At 31.0% G+C, this 17,505-nt stretch overlaps 1 protein-coding gene across 2 annotated transcripts in view; it reads right to left on the bottom strand.

Annotated features, from left to right (window-relative positions):
- Positions 1–3,356: 3,356 nt before the first annotated feature.
- Positions 3,357–17,505, bottom strand: part of LOC139491479 (leucine-rich repeat-containing G-protein coupled receptor 4-like) — a 29,513-nt gene continuing 15,364 nt past the window's right edge. Inside the window, exons 14-17 of one of the 2 annotated variants that reach the window (XM_071279193.1) lie at positions 16,079–16,276; positions 7,678–7,742; positions 5,975–6,183; positions 3,357–3,900 (exon numbers count right to left, since the gene is read on the bottom strand). The gene's annotated coding sequence lies outside the window, so the exon portion shown is untranslated. Of the gene's footprint in view, positions 3,901–5,974; positions 6,184–7,677; positions 7,743–14,038; positions 15,382–16,078; positions 16,277–17,505 lie in introns of those variants that run through there. The other variant, XM_071279194.1, reaches the window with a different exon arrangement.

Genomic DNA, 17,505 nt, shown 5'->3' with positions numbered 1-17,505 from the left:
TATATATTTTACATTAAACATATTTGCAGAATAAAAACTAGTAATGAGAGTCTCATACAATATATTAGTTGACTCTGTAAATAAAGTAAATGCAGAAACGTTTCGGAAAGAAGTTGACCAAGCCAAGAGCATTTTACTAAAACTTACAACAAAATGAGGACGTAGCTATAGTTTTGATCTATTCTTAAACGATTAAAAAAAAATTAAATCAATAATAATGGAAATGATTTATAAGACACATCAGTTTTCAAGAATGAAGCCAATAATAAAGCAGTTGTGGTTTAAGTTAATGACTCTGAATTTTTATCAATATGGTATAGACAAATTGTGCAACGTAAGCTATGAGAACCACCCCGTTTTTAACTTAATGCCATACACTGATACTATCCAAACAAGGCATAAATTAGATATGGATACAACAAAATATAGTTTATTTAAAACAGCATTATTGTAAATTCATATTTTGCATTTAACAGTTCTCAATGGTTATTATTGATTGTTGTTGTTCATTTCTCAATTATTTATTATGCTATTTGTTTGTCTTTTTTGTTGTGTTACATCTGTCATTTTGGACCTATACGAGTTTGGCTCGTTTTGTTAACATGGTTAAAGACCGAATGATGATCCCTAAGAATTAATATATTTTTTCTTGATCTTTGATAGTTATATCACGTACACCTATATATAGCTAGTTCATTATTAAAAAGTACTTGTTTTAATATTCCGAGATCTTGTTACATTTAATATTACCATTTCGTTTTGCTTTAAGATAGATCCTTCCTGCGTTGGTATAACACATTTTCCACTTGTTGATATTGCCAATTCCAGACCGGAAGTCTCAAATTGTAAAATTGTACAGACCCACTTTACTTATATAGTTAATGAGTTTTATTAACATACACTATCAGAGGGTTGATATCACTCCTGCTGGACCGTAGAACCTGAGGGACTCACCAATATATACAGTTTCTGTAATGACATGGTGTATACACAAGGTTTATATACAATGTTTCTCTTTTATTTAAAATTCTTCGTCACTAGATTTTGACAAAAAAAATACTTATCGGGAAACGATTCAGTTTTCAACTGATTTTTATCATTCAAACTTATTTAACTTGAAAACGAGTTCATGGACCCTATGTTTTAAAATGCCATTTGGTTTGATTACGTTAGAAGAACATGTGTGCCAATTTTCACGAAAACGTGAATACTGCCATTTTTTTTTAATTTTAATAAATACAGAGCAAAAAATGATGTTTTTTTTTCTACAATCATGAACATTTGATAAATATGAGATATTTCTGAATAAAAACTGTATAAGTTTTTATGATACTTATAAAATACAGAAATTACAAATCATTTAACAACAAACAATGTGTGTTTGTCTTTAAAAACAAAGTTATGTCTTTCTTTCGAAAGGAAAATCCGAATTTTTAGCAAATATACAAAATTTCGACCTCATTTTACTCAAAAAGTAGCACATGACGGTATATTTTTTATTACATATTTGATTTAATCAGAAAAAAGAGTCTATATGAAGATTTTTATCACAATGTAAATACGGATTAAAACTGTATCGTATGCCCTTAATTTCACTGTCCATATAGTAATAATTTCAGGTCACTGAATAACCTACCCACATTTCAATGGCTGCCTAAATGTAAATTCAAGTGAACATGTGATTGAAGATCTAATGAGGTTAGACGTTCTGCTCAATATCTCAATATTTCCTCTATACTGACCCAGATTCATGATGATTTCAAACTTTAATCTATAACGAACGTGAATATTTCAACTATTCAAAGTTTGCTTCCAGTTAGTTCTCAGTTGTAACATATATTCTGTTTTATCATACGGTGTTTCCTTGTCTCATTTTAAGATATGTTACCCTCGATGATGTTCATATAAAATTGACTCCTTAAATAGAGGCATGCTCCTTTAACAAAAATTGCTCAAATTGATATAGACACTCCATACGTTTAACATTCACCTTTACACATTGGTCATGTTGGTTGACCGATGCGATGTGTCAGTGTCTCAACCTTTGTTTTTCGCGGTTCAAGATTTTTGTTTGAAAGGTACCAGTGTAAAAGTCCTTTTTACTGTAAATATTTTGATTGTGTTATTTTCACTGAGTGTATTCGCATAATAGTTAAAAAGAAATAAAAAAAAACGAATAAAACTTATCAATGATTATGTAAGTTTTTGGGTTTTGTGTAACTGCATGTCGCCTTTCCATGTTATTCTTAACTGTTTTTGTGCTTGCTGTCTGTTAGTATATTTGCTTTTCGTTTATTGCTTTAGCATAAATCAGACAGTTGTCTTTTTGTATGAATTGTTTTGTTTTTCGTTTCCTCATGTCGCGATTTTTGAAAGTATACTAGTATACTTTATAGATTTACTCATTATTGGAAACCGATGGTGGTCTGACGTTGATAACGTTCACATAATTTTCGTCCAATATACAGTTATGGCCCGTAGAAAATGTGAATATCCAAAATGGTCAATACGAGAAGGTTATTTTACTGAGGGCGCAGCCCGAACTGAAATAACGTTAATTTAAGGGATGACAATTTTGGATATTCATTGCTTCTAAGGGGCCTTAATTGTTTTATTATACCGAGCTAACACTGGCAGGGACTTTTGAATCACTGACAAAACATTCACTTTACTTAAACTTTGGTAACAAAGTAAACACAAGTTGACGTTCGGAAATACATTTGTGTCATAGAATTTCTCATACGCACAACAAAGATAGAATCTTTTTGTGAAATATTGATGGCCCTGAAAAGGACCGTTTATAAGAGATATCATCGGCACTAGTTGCCTGTTCTAATGCTTATTTCCTCGCAACTCGGTTGGCTTCTAGTAACGTGAACTTTGCCATTTTGTTTATGTACGTCTGTGACGTCATTTCATGGGAAATAAATTTTGTACAAATCAAGAAACTCAAAAGGTTATTCGCCGGTGTATAATAGGGTTATTCACTGCTGGTATAGATTTGAAGGGTTATTCGTCATTCCTTGCAATTGAATGAAAATAAATCGAATTATTCCATGTCACGTGATAACGTGTTACTCAATAGAATTGTTTGTAAATTATGTAAGGTATAATAATAATGATTGTCGCAATTTGATATTATCATCTTGATATAATTTAAACATTTCGGTAGAGGTGGAATCATAAACTATGCATGTAAGTGCTACGACCAATAAAAAAAACAAGAGAGGCTTAAAAATGCAAATTCGGAAACACTGGGTTTGAGACTTATAGCGTAAACAAAATAAATTGGTGGTTTTTCAATGATCTTGGCAAACACATATAACTATTATTTTCTTAACAAACAAAAACCAGTGTATATCTTCAATTTATATTTTATTAATTAATAAACATTTGCATTTGAAACTGCATAAATATATGAAACATGCAGGGGTTTTTGTTTATGTTTTTTGATAAATAAATCAAAATCAAATCAAGTAGATCTTTCTGATTTACATATGATTGAAATATTTACCAAAAGATGGTCAACAATATCGACCAGTGAAATAAATATTAACAGAAAATGAAACAGAAGTGAGAAACAAAAATGTATTTGTTAAGCATTATTATTTCATTGCAATTTAACAGTTGTTGTCGTCATATTTGTATCTCCAGATGGTTGATTTTACGCTTGGAATTCGTTTCTTGTTCACTTGATTTTTACCGGCGCTGATATATGCATTCCCATCATAAACAATTCCAACGTGACCGCTACCGCTCGATGCTGGAAAAGCAATTACATCACCACGTTGTTTAGACCAGAAACTGCTGACTAAACTGTAACATCCTGTGCTCTTAACTCTGTTTGAATTCGGATTCCCCCAGTCGTTTGCACTGATTGGAGAATACCACCAAGAATATCTGTAATTAAAAAATGATATCATGTTTAGTTTCTAGTTTTGTTAAACTATAGCACATTTACTTCCGTATATAGACATACACAGCTAGAAAATAATTATTAAATTTGCCGCACATTTGCAGAGTGTATACATAAAAGATAAATAAAAACATAATAATCAAGTCTTTTTCACAGTTTTAAATTTATTAAGTTAGTGAATGAGTCTTAAATATATAATTATATATATCTAATAAAACCGTTTCATAAGGCTAAATTTAACGTGTCATTATATACAAAACTAAAGCAAGGACCTGCGCTTCGTGTTTTCCAGGTGACTAATGACTTTATGCTGTCTGCAATATATTATGACGTACATCTCGTAAGTGTCTTTTAGTAGGGACATGCATGTCTCCCAGTTTTCCCAATTTAAGGATAACCATATTATGATTGAATTTTCTTAATAATGGTTTAACGATAAAGGTTGATTTTATCTTTTCCCGTATCAGAGTTTTAAGCTCAGCATTTGTAGAAATTAACAATTGTTTTTTTCACTCGTTTTCCATTTCACGCAATCAATTTGAGATATAAAAATGTTCTTGAACTCCTTGTTTACATTTGTGATCAATGTGCAAACTACATCTGCATTACGAGCGGAGCGAAAATGCAGTTTCGTATGACTTATAATTTCAATTTCTCGAACACAGTATGCAAATTGTGTTTTGAAATCAAACATATATATTTGTATGTGATTACTGTGAATATGTCCGTTTAAATGAAGTTTTTTTTCGACAAACATGAGAGTAAAAAAGCACATATCTAACAATATAAACATAACGTCACTCTTTTAAACGTTTCGTTCCTTCAAATATCTGTTTCAGAACATTTTTAAAGTAGAAAATCATAATGTATTTTTTTTTTTGCTTCATTCCGTAAAACAAGACCTTCTAGTAATCTTGGATATAGTACACTTGAGAATACTCTGTTTAAAACAATGGATAATACACAGTTCATAAATTATAAGACTGTTTTGTTCTGAAACAATATTATATGTATTTAGCCATAACAAAAATAAAAGAAGGAAGGCAGACATCGATTTAATATATAGCAGCATACAAATTTGATGACAAAATTACTAAAGGAATCTTTTTATGATAATTTGATTAGAACATTTTCTACATAGTATTTAGGAAATGCCTGTAAAAAGTAAAGATTATGACACTTGTTTATTAATTCTGACTATTTTATTTATTGTGTCTGTTTAGTTAACGCATCAACAATGATCAATGTAAATATAATGGAATTTGATGAGACTGTCATCAAAGTGAGAGGGTTAGCGCTATAAAAGCAGGTTTAATCCACCATTTTCTACATTTGAAAATGCCTGTACCAAGTCAGGAATATGACAGTTCTTATCCATTCGTTTTTGATGCGTTTTGTTATTTGATTTTGCCATGTGATTATGGACTTTCCGAATTGATTTTCCTCTAAGTTCAGTATTTTTGTGATTTTACTTTTTACCATTCATTTGATGTTTAGCTTTTGATTTTACCCTTTTGATGAGGACTTTCCGTGTTAAATTTTCCTTGGAGTTTGGTATGTTTGTTATTTTACCTTTTACTACAAGGTTTTGATGTTTTAAACTTTCTGCATTCTATTCTGATAAATTTTAGAAAAGAGAAAGGCAAAAGATTTCAAGGGGACATTCTCAAACTCAGTACGCCATGTATGACAAACACGAAAAACGACAAAAAGAGAAACAGCAGTACACAAAAACACAACACAGAAAACTATCGTACGAACAACACTAAGCTCACATAAACCGGGGGTGATCTCCGATGATCAAGAAGATCAAGACCCAGAGGCACCGTCGTGTTGCCTATATCAGTACAAACCCGGGGTTAAGTCTAACTAGGTCGGTCATAATCGGTGAAAGGTGGCTTTAGGGCTCATCCTGACTATAGGCACTTTCAGATACCTCAGTTTGAACTAACATCTGTCGAAAAAATATTTGAGAAAACTTCGTAATCATACGATACGTCCGAAGACCATTGACCTTTATATACCGTTGTACTCAAGAAATAAATTTAAATTGCGTACCTCTGAGGAACAGTTGCACCAACACTTTTCAGCACATCGTTTACAAACAGGTTGCATTTATTTGATTTGCAGAATTTTTTGCCTCCTTTACAACCTTCAAATGCCCATTCAGTGCTGTCCTTATAACTGTTTGCCTTGTCTGCTATTTTCTTTGCTGTTACTCCACTAGATCCACCACCTCCACCTCCCCAAAACCATCCCTTAACATGCTTAATAAGATAACAAAAATATACAGTAACATACAGTTAAACAAAAGCAAAGCTGCATTGCATATAAAGTTTTTCATCTAACCTCTAAATGAACCCAGAATAATATCATTTGCAAACGGACAAATTTTTTGTATGAATGTTCTTTGTAGTGTTTATCTCATCTGAATCTCTCACAATATGGTGTATTGTATAGTAAATATTAATGAAACAATCCCGTTAAAGTAGCACGTATCTAGTATAATCTTAATCAATTACATTACAAATTATACTGGGATAACGTATTTCATGCATTTTTTGCTAGTGTAGAAGTGTCGAAATTAATGTTTTTTCGCTATTCAATGGTTTATACAATGGGTAATAGTGTCAACATCTCTTAAAATCGACCAGTAACTGTCAGGAGATCTGTTCGTGTGAAACGTTTTAAGAACACCAGGTTTTTATTTTACCTTGACTCATTTTGAGCGTCAATTGCTGTATATATGAAGACAAAATGCATGTATGGCGTATCCAGTCTATATCTGATACTGATATTCATGCAAAAGACGCGAAAAATACCACAGGAAAAGGCAAACTCATGCAAAGTCGAAAATAATCTGAACTCTAGGTGGTCAGAGAACAAAGGAATTCGGAAAGACGAAAGGAGGAAATTCTTTTAGAAAGGCAAAAGACAGGAAAAAGAAAAAACTATGACTACTAGCTACAAACAGAAGAAGATCACAGAAAAGATCAGGAATCAGATATAAAAGATAAAACCGAGGAAACGATGTACATTGATGTATGACAATTAAGTGAACTGGTTAGTCTACTATTAAGAAAAGGTGGAATGCTAGTTTTCCCAGCTGGATGGCAAGATTATAATTAACAAGCTTTCGCAATAGAGAGGATAAAATTAAGAAAGGGACATTCAAACTTAATGTACCTTAAAACAGTTTTGGACTGTTAAATATTCGAACTAATGCTGACAGTTCTACCGTAGCACTAATTCTGAGAGTCCTGCATTATTGAAATAAGAAGCATATGAAGACTGAGGTTCTTTTTATTTTGTTCTTTTCATAACTGACATTCTGTATTTTACGCTATGCTATGTCGGCCGAAGTTTGGATCCCACCTCAAATGAAAATATTTTCATACTAAATTATTATGCGTTATTTTAATTTCATAACATTCCCTTTATCTGAAGCTCTTTCTTGGCTCACATGCATCAGGAAACGCTTCCACAGAAAGTCTTTGGAAACGGGACATAAACGATTAGCCAAAATAATATCATTATTAATCTACACATGAGTTTTGTTTTATAAAATATTTTTTCCGCCGAAAATTTGAAGTAATGATTTTAACCAAGTCATGTCAATACCGAATCACATACTACTTGGCTGATGACAGCTTCATATACTTAGTGTACACCAGTATGAGTAATTGACAGATTTATTTTTCTAACAGATTCAATACATGTAGTAGTAACATGTTCATAGACCAACCAGCACATGTACTTACCGCTTGGCATAAAGGCAAAATGAACAATGTGCAGAACAAAAACAACATAGCACACCGGTACATATCTACAACAGATTAGATACAACACAATAACTTTGAGGAACATCCAGGGAAAAGAGAAAGCACCACTCATAAGTATTATGTTAATTTCGTCGATAAGTGTTTGACATTATATAAAACAAGGGAACAATATATAAATATGTCCTGTTGTCCATAGATATGCCATTCTTTATTTGCAAAACAGATTAGAAAACATTTACATATGCAGTCAAACATATTGATTTTAAAATCATAAATATGTATTGTTATGTACATCGATATTTCCTGAGTTGCTATCTTATAAATGTTGATTTAAAGTTTGATCAATCTAACAAGTCTATATTGTCCTGAAAATTGTGTAAAAATATCATTAGAAACCAGTACGTCGATCGAATGATTATGTTTTCAAATAGTTTACATTGTATTAACAAATGTGGATCCCTTGATCTTTATCCCACCGTTTTAATTGATAACGACAATGTGAAATAATGGGATCATACCCCTATTTAGCTTGTATGTTTTAAGGGGGCTTGGCAACCCTGAAATATTCCGCTCATTTTTTCTCCTTATATCTATACATTTGAACATTCAAGGGTTCTTCGCCATCCACTTAAGTCTTGTTGAAACAAACCATTGCATTTAAGGTTTTTGTTAATCTAACAAAGACTTATAGGGGGAAATCAATGGTGGTTTTACACCTTCTAATGTAGTATTGATTTGAGGGTAGCGCTAGCTAAGAGATACATAAAAAATAATAGCAAATGAATAATTCCACCTCATTCAATCCGTGTTGTGTACTTCATTCTAACCCCTTAGCTATAAATGAATTATTTATGATTGAGGCGTGTTAGGCTATTAAAAGAAAAGAATGCCAAAATTGAAAGTGAAACAAAGGTCTATCATTTGATTGACTGGTTCGATCAAAATCGTTCTTATACAGGTAAAATTGAAAATTAACTTATTCTAACCTTATAATTGAAATCGAATAGACAAAGACACATCTTTTGCACGATGTCCAGATCCATATATCTATATTTATGTTTATATTGATATCATGTTATGTGAACCACGTTTTATTTTCGTGATAGTTAATAAGATGGCGTTAAAACTTAAATACACACAAAACAAAGCTACATATTATTGAACCAATGCCCTGTAAATTGTTTATTTTAGACTTTTCGTAATGTGTATAAATGTTTTACATGGTTATACATCTAATATGAGAATTTGAGTCAAATCGGGGAATATGAATTTCACAGCTAGTGCCTTTTGAAATATGACAATGACACACTATACATTGTATTCCATTTAAATGAACAAAATAATCTAGACCCTTACAGCTCTTCTTTAAAAGCATGCAAAGCCAACCTTTGATCAACTTGCTTGCTATGTTTGTTCGGATGTTTGTAAACAAAAGGTAGGTAGTTTGTTTACTATATACTGGAATTTGATTGGGCAATAAACATAAACTTCAATTCATATCCAATCAAATCCCAGTATATATTGAAACTCCGCCTACCTATTGTTTGCAAACATCCAAGCAAACATAGCAAGCAAGTTGATAAAAGTTTTGTTTTGCAGCTTTTATAGAAGAGCTGTAATGATTTCAAAAATGCTCGTTTTCTATGACGGTTATTTTTTTTAACGTGAACTCAAACATTTTAATCGTCTTAATTTGGTTTGATATGATTTGAGAAATAGTTTGATATGGCTAACAGGCGTTTCGTCTAAATAAAAATCAATAATGATGCTCAAATAGAAACAATCTCAAAGCCCATTTAAATACTTTGAAGGATGAATAACAAAAAAAAATCTGAAAAGATTTGACCTATACATGTATGATTCAGGAAAACAATTTTAGGCATAGAAATCCTTAGCGTTTTGAATGTTTAAACATTTTCTAAACAGTATATGTTATGTCATGTACATGTAGCACAAATAATCTAATAACATCCAAAGAAACTGTCTGGAACGAAACGCATGACAGCATAAGCATCAACCAACTCTTTAACCAAAGATACAACGCATATAAATTGCAATGTCAGACGAGCGTTTCGTTGACATAATACTCAGCAACAGTTGCACGGATTTAATCAGCAGGCAAGTATAATAATGTATAACGAAGTTGGAGAGCATTATTCACCACAAAATTCCAGAAAAATTAAAACGACAGATTATCTTTTGAACATTTTGCAAGTTGAATAATTTATTGAGACTTTCTCAAGTCTGAATGGTACCTGTATTTAGTTATCAATTGTCAAGGAATATGATAGTTGGTTGTCCATTCGTTTGATGTGTTTGAGCTTTCGATTTTGCCATTTGACAAAAGACTTTTCGAGTCGAATTTTCATTAAAGTTCGGTATTTAAAAGCTGTTTTTTTTTTAACTTTTACACACATAAACCGTAACTGTCTTACAGTAGAAGAAACCAAATGAGGGACATCTTTTTGAACTTTCATTTTGAAAGCATCAACAGTGCAGAACAGGCTACCTCAACTCATTATATAGCGGTTGCAAGGGTACTACTACTAGTAGAAAGTGTTATTCCCTCAGTATAAGGGAATCGTATAAAGTCTCTGTTTTGATCGGTTCTGTATGAATTGGACTTCTATAGATAAAAACGGAGACATTACTTCCCGCGTATTAAAAGTTTAGTTCATTCAAGTAAAGAAAACATGCAGATTATTTAAAAAAAAACCTACATTGTAAATATAACATGTTTATCTTAAATTATTGTCTGTATAGAGTGAAAAAAATGGTATTACCTGATCTTAAACAGATGTCTCAATATCAAATGTAAATAAGATTTAATTTTAGCAATACAACAGATAAAACATTAGTTTGCGTGAGTATTATGTACAAAACTATTATTCATATTTCTGTTTTTTGTCAGTTTTACAAGGAAATATTGATTTGAAATTTCGAGGTATTGCATTTCAATAAGTCATTTTTTAAACATTTTAACCGGCAATGATTTATCATGTTTTGATTATTTTAAATAGATGAATAATATTCTTACTCTTTTTGTCAAAAACCATTTTCGGTCACAAATTGACAAAAAGCTATCAATAGCTTTTTGTGGTTACGATGGTGTATAGTTGGGTATATCATGTAGTGTATTCTTTTTAAAGAACATACACCCTAAGTATGAAATAAACTTACATTTATCTATATTGTCCATGTTGTTCACATATATGAATTCTATGAAGCAAAAGATAGAATAAAGTAAAGAGTTTTATAAAAAAAAACACCAATAATAATAGCTTCACGAATCATCAAATAAAAGCCTATAAATATTATAAGATCTGAGTGAGTCAGATACAAACAAATATATTTGATAATCTTGTCATCTTCATAATTTTCAATAATATGTATTGCCTCAATTAGAAATCTTCTTATTGATGTTCAGTTATTAATATCAAATATTAAAAGAATATATCAGTTGTTACCATTCGTTTGATGGATTTTTGCTTTTTATTTTGCCATTTTATAAGGAGGCTTTGCGTTTTGAGTTCAATATTTTTATTATATTACTTTTTACTCATCATTGTTATGAATAAATATTACATTTATGATAACTAATATTAAAATCTGTTTTCATGAGATAAATACTCTATTTAAATTGAACCTACCCAGCAGGCACACAACGTTGATTTAACATTGAATCAATGTTTATTTTCTATGTTGAATCAATGTTGAATTATTATTAGATTTTGCAAATTTGTATCAACGTTGAAATCCTATGTTGAATCAACGTTGATGTTCAACATTGACTCTATATAGAATAATGGTTGCTTCAACATTGTTTCAACCAATAGCTTAATTTGAATTCAAATTGAATTCAGGGTGAATACAATACTAGTATTCAACACGGAATCACAATTGGTTAGTGGTTGTGTTCAACTGTGTTTCCATCTAAACTATAAATAAGTTTCATTCATCCGGTATTTTCTTTGGCTTGCAGTCCATAATTTTATACTGTAGCAATATTCAAGCTATTGTCTTCTCAAGGCGCTCAACATGCAAAATGCCATAGCAACATTCTGCCACAGGAAACCTGATCCAATAACTGCTCTATTATACCCAAGTTTGAAAAATAATCTCAAAACAAAATTGATTAACTTTAAATAAAGTCATTGTCTGGTTATATTTGATATGGTGTGGGCTTTAGCCCACTGTTGAAGACTGTATGGTGACCCAAAGATATATAAATAATGTTCTTTGGTTGATGGTCTTGTTAACAATAGGTACAACAATAAAAAGTGTTTGGGTGCACAAAACTTTGAATAGATGCCGTTGACTGCAAATTACTTGTAAAATATCAGTAATTTTCAACAATAAAACTGAGTGACCACATTCTTGTGATGAGAGCACGACTTGACCATGATTATGATAACAACTAATCAACTGCATAACAAATATGTGTGTTGAGGGCTTTCCTACGAACCATAATTTAACCAAGATTTTTTTTAACATTTAACGATATGCATATAACAACACAAATTATCATCCAAGAGAAATATTGATTTCGAAAGCACACAACCCTTAAAACACAAATTTTGCTCAATGTCTATTTGAAATATCTGAGTGATCAAAATATAAACAAAGTTTGCTGTTCGGACACTTCCTACCCCATGTATTCTAATGTTTAACCACTGATTATAGAGAAATATTCAATACGATAAAATTAAAATAAATTTATTTATTAATAGTGAAACTTTAACTTCTTTTTTTCTCACACCTTGTCTTTTTGGAACCCATTTTAGAAAGTTCATAGTTTTGTCAGACACTTGAATTGCTGTTCCGTGATTCCATCTAGGTCTCCATGATGACATCTACAAAATCAAAAGTTGTAACATTGTCAAGTTTAATTCTGTTCAACACATTCATAATAATATTACTTTAAAGTATAAATCAAAAGCATAAGAACCGGTGAAAACTAAAGTAAATGACAGACCAAATGCTAGAAATAAAACGCCAAAACAAGAAAACACATGAAATAAAAAGGCCATTAATGCAGAAACTTTTTACCAACCTCATATACCATTTATTTTTTTATTACCTTGTCGAAACTCTACTTCAAATTTGACAGTAAAATATTAAAGGTCCAACTTGGTGAATAATATATAGCTTCTGACCTTCCATCCCAAATTTGTAAACAAGCCACCCTTTTTATGCGATTAAAATTTCTTTTTACTTTTGATTCAATCATATGATTTCAAATAGTCAATGATAAAAATTCATGAGACGTTGTAAGATATCTTGGGAATGGTAACATGCTATCCTGATCCCGATCCTAAGGTAAATCCTTATATTGTCCTAAACATCCCCCTTTTTCACGTGTATAATTTCAACTTTTCAGTACAGTTTTCAGATCTTTTCATAACAACATGATATGCTCACATTTCTAAAATACGATAACGTAATCACAACAATTAATATAAATACTTACGATAAAAATGTTAAAGCTGTATACGGGATAAAAACTCTGCAGAAATCACTTGTGGTCTCGTTAGCGGATATTCAAACTTTGGCAACAAAAACAACTGCGCATGCGCATATCTGAATAGTCTTAAAATAGAAATGTTACAATGCCGCGAAAATTTAAATCGTTATTTAAATAGATCTATCCGTTGTTTATATTACAAGTTGTCAACCATTGTTTATGTACTGATGTATAGACGTCTTTCTCTTTGAATTGAAAAAAAAGAATGCAAAAAAAAGAAATGATATGAAAACAAGATATTTGACATCAGAAGTCAAGGAAAAAGGGGGAGGGATCTTTTAAGGGGAAGGGGTTATTCACAAATATTTTATTTTATATTTACTGTATGATCCTGCATACACGCTGGTTCTATTATTATGTTTTGGGGTGGGGTGAAATTTTGGAATTTTCTATTATTTCAATATTTGGGGTGCGAAGTTCATGATTAATCAGTAATTAATGGTTATATATACACTGCGACTGTTTTATGTGTTATTTTATAATCACCACAACAATTGGTGATAAATCTACTTACTATTTTATTAAATGTGAATATCGTTGTCAGTTTAAAAATAATTGTGATGTGTCCAATACTTCTTTTTTGACAATTCTGGTGATCCACAACTACTGGCCACGGTTTTTTATATTGTTTAGCCAAAGTTGATTCAGTGTTGGTATTTCAACACAATGTTAATTCAACGTTGAAACAATGTTCCAATTTCAACGTTGCATTGTCAACGTTGAATCAATGTTGAATATTTGTTGATCAATGTATAACCTAAAATCAACAAAGATTCAACGTTGATTCAACAAAGTGTGCCTGCAGGGTAGCACTTGACTGTTTCGATGTATATTTTGAATACTAAAATACACAGTCAAAACTCCCTCATGACCATGCTCTTGTAATATCCGCTTGATCATTTGTTTTATTACCTGACTAATAGTTAAGGATTTTATATAGCATCAATTTAAATTATACATACAGCTGCCTTCTAGTAAAATTATGTATACCTTGTGTTCCATTTGATATGAAACTGGCGATACAGGGTGTTTCATTGTATACGGTATATACACGTTGCCATTTGATTGTTTGAAATAACGTTCGTCGGATCTAAGTTTTATCATTCTTTGTATTTGTTCGAAATAACGCTACTATAGTGGGTTTTCAATCGTTCTATTAACTGGAGGAAAAATAAATTGAAGTCACGTTTAAAACATTTGATATTTAATTTTCCTGACTTCAAAAACCACATTTGAGCATATAGACAAAATAAACTGTGTCTATCCGAACCTTATATACCAGCATACCAGCAAACGATAGTAACTGTGTTCCGCCCAACCACGTGTTTCAGACAGACGATAATAACTGTGTCTCGTCGAATCAAATATATAAGACAGACTATATTACTTTGTTCCGAATATCACATGTATTAGACAGACGACACTAACTCTGTTCCGCTAATTAACCACATGTAGGTGACCGACAATACTAACTGCGTTCCGCACAACCACATGTTTCAGACAGACGATAATAACGGTGTCTAGCCGAACCACATGCATCAGACAGACAATATACTTACTGTGTCACACTAAACCACAAGTATGAGACAGAATATTATAACTGTGTTCCGCCAAATCCATGTATCAGACAGACAATTAACTGTGTCCACACAAGAAAAATGAATAAATTATACAGTCTCGTAAATTTATACAAACAAGCTTAATTATCCTCTTCATTGCCCACAACAATAAGCATTCACATAAAGGTATACACCATAACTGTGATATTAACTAAACACTTTTTATGTTACAATACTTATATGCAAAGACATTTACGAAGCACTATACTACAAATCAATATGTATATACCGACAAGGATTTACACATTCAACAAAAATAAATATCAAACAATGTAAACTTGTATAAAATGCACTATATCTTCTTTTAACGGAGTAAACAATTGTAACTGACACACACATAGTTTTCAGTAAATCAGGAACATCTGACGTCAACATTTTCCTCAATGCACTCATCCTGGAACTTGTCACAAAAATAACTAAACATTGATTCTTTGAGTGTTGTTATATAGAATGACTGCATTGTTTTGATATCTATAGTACAATTTTTGTAGTTGTTTGCCATGGTGTATCCTTCTGTAGACATTAATGCCGAAACAATAACTGTAATAAAATTTAATAATAATAGCTTTGTGACAAAAAGGTGTTGATTTTATCTGTTATATCAACACAGGATACATGTAAGCATTAACATTTTTTAGATCATTTATGTTGTCTTCGACATATTAAAGATTTGAAATACGAAAGTTAATCACTCTGAAAATTGCCATTGCTTTCAACAGAATAAAATCAACCTGAACTATATTCATTCAATAATAAACTGAATAAACGTAATAATTTGAATTTATCATCACTGAAAAGATAACACATAGCCGATATCAAACATTGTTTGTTTTTACTTTTTATTTTGCATATACATATAAAGAAAACAAGCTAATTACTCATTCACAACATTCTTGTATCGAATGAATACTTTGACAAGCTTAAAAAATATTCATGTAATCATTAGGAATCATGAAAATAGTTAGTTAGGTTTTATAGCATATGTATCATTGTTTATGTTTATCATGTTTATGATTTACTCGTTTTAAATTATTACTTGTTTTTATATTTGATATAACTTCACATTTCTATCGTCTAGTTTATGTTTAAACAATGCAGAGTTATAAAGCTTTTTAAAAATATTTATCGTCTTTTTATAGTAAATATTCTGATCATTGCCAATTTTTTTTTCCAAAGGCTAAATATCCTAGTGAACAATTCTTATTTTCCTTTAAATAATGTACACAAGTTCACCTACCGTTACAATCTGGACTGTCAGAACCTGGAAGCCATGATCCAGAAGCTCCACATACATAGATATTATTTGGATTTATTCCTCTACCAACTGTATATGATTCCTGACATAAATGAATACAAAACTGGCCAAAATCCTTTCTCCAGTTGTTACAAAGAATAGCACCATTGATCGGAGCACCAATATTATTACAGGTATATGCTTAAAAATAAAAGCATATGGCAATATGAGAGGCCGACATAATTACTAAATACTGTAATACGAATAAACAAAAAATAGTATTCTGACTCAGTCATCTGAACATGTAAACTTGCGATATCATTTAATGATATCATAAAAAAGGAAAACAAAAATCCTCAGCTCTAAGAAAAAATCTGAAAAAGAACGTCCGTCAGAAATTGACAAAATCAAACGTCATACATCAATGGAACAATGGCTAACAACTCCTATATTTGTGACGTGGTACAGACATTTTCCGAAAAAAAAGAAAAATTAAAATTGGTTTAATAGCAAGCTTAATCTCTCACTTGTGAGAGAGTAGTTGATAGTTCCAATAGTTTGACAAAATAGGATAGGCGACCCAATAAGACGTGTAACAGGTGGTTAATTTGACAATTGTTGGGATCCAGCAGTTTAACTATTTTAAGCATGTATACCACACGAAAAAAATAACTGACTTCCAAATTCAAACAATTTAAGAAATTAATCCATCAAATACGCCCAATAGTAATAGATATTATTTATGTGATATAGATACAATTGATAAGCGTTGATTCTTGAAAAAGAAACCATGAGTCCGGAGGGCGAATGTTTTGTTTTTCATGAATGAACGCTTATCCATTGTATCTATCACTTAAACTATTGTGTTAATGCCTTTTAAAAATAAACGCATATTCTTAATTAGAAAGTATTGTTATTGAGTTTAAATAATCATGTAATCGTGTCAAATGATCCATTACAATAAATTAAATATCACAATCCAATGGTTGAAACATACAAATGTTTTATAACACAACACGTCTACCCTTAAAGATCATCATACTATAAGGCATCTGAATGTTATCTGTTTTTTGGCAAAATAAGATATATTCGAACTTATTTCTATTAGAATTGAAAATGGAAATGGAGAATGTGTCAAAGGGAACAAAACCCGACAAAGAACATATATAAAGTGCATATAATAAGTATGTTTCCGAAATTTCTAACAAAAAGCTTTATTCTAGGAACGTCACGATTTGCTAGCATAGAAATTTACGAATAAACAGTTGTAAAATTATGTCGTAAAACAGATGAAATCATATTATATTATATACTATAAAACAAAAATGGGCAAATATAATGTAGTCATTTTTGTTTCAAACATGTTGAACATGTTGAATAACCAACAATAATTTGACTATAAACGATCAAACTCGCTTTTATTACACAAA

This window comes from Mytilus edulis, chromosome 10, assembly GCF_963676685.1.
Source record: "Mytilus edulis chromosome 10, xbMytEdul2.2, whole genome shotgun sequence".
Classification (NCBI taxonomy): Eukaryota; Metazoa; Mollusca; class Bivalvia; order Mytilida; family Mytilidae; genus Mytilus; species Mytilus edulis.
The sequence above is the reverse complement of the archived record's forward strand: the minus strand, read 5'-3'. Positions and strand labels throughout refer to the sequence as shown.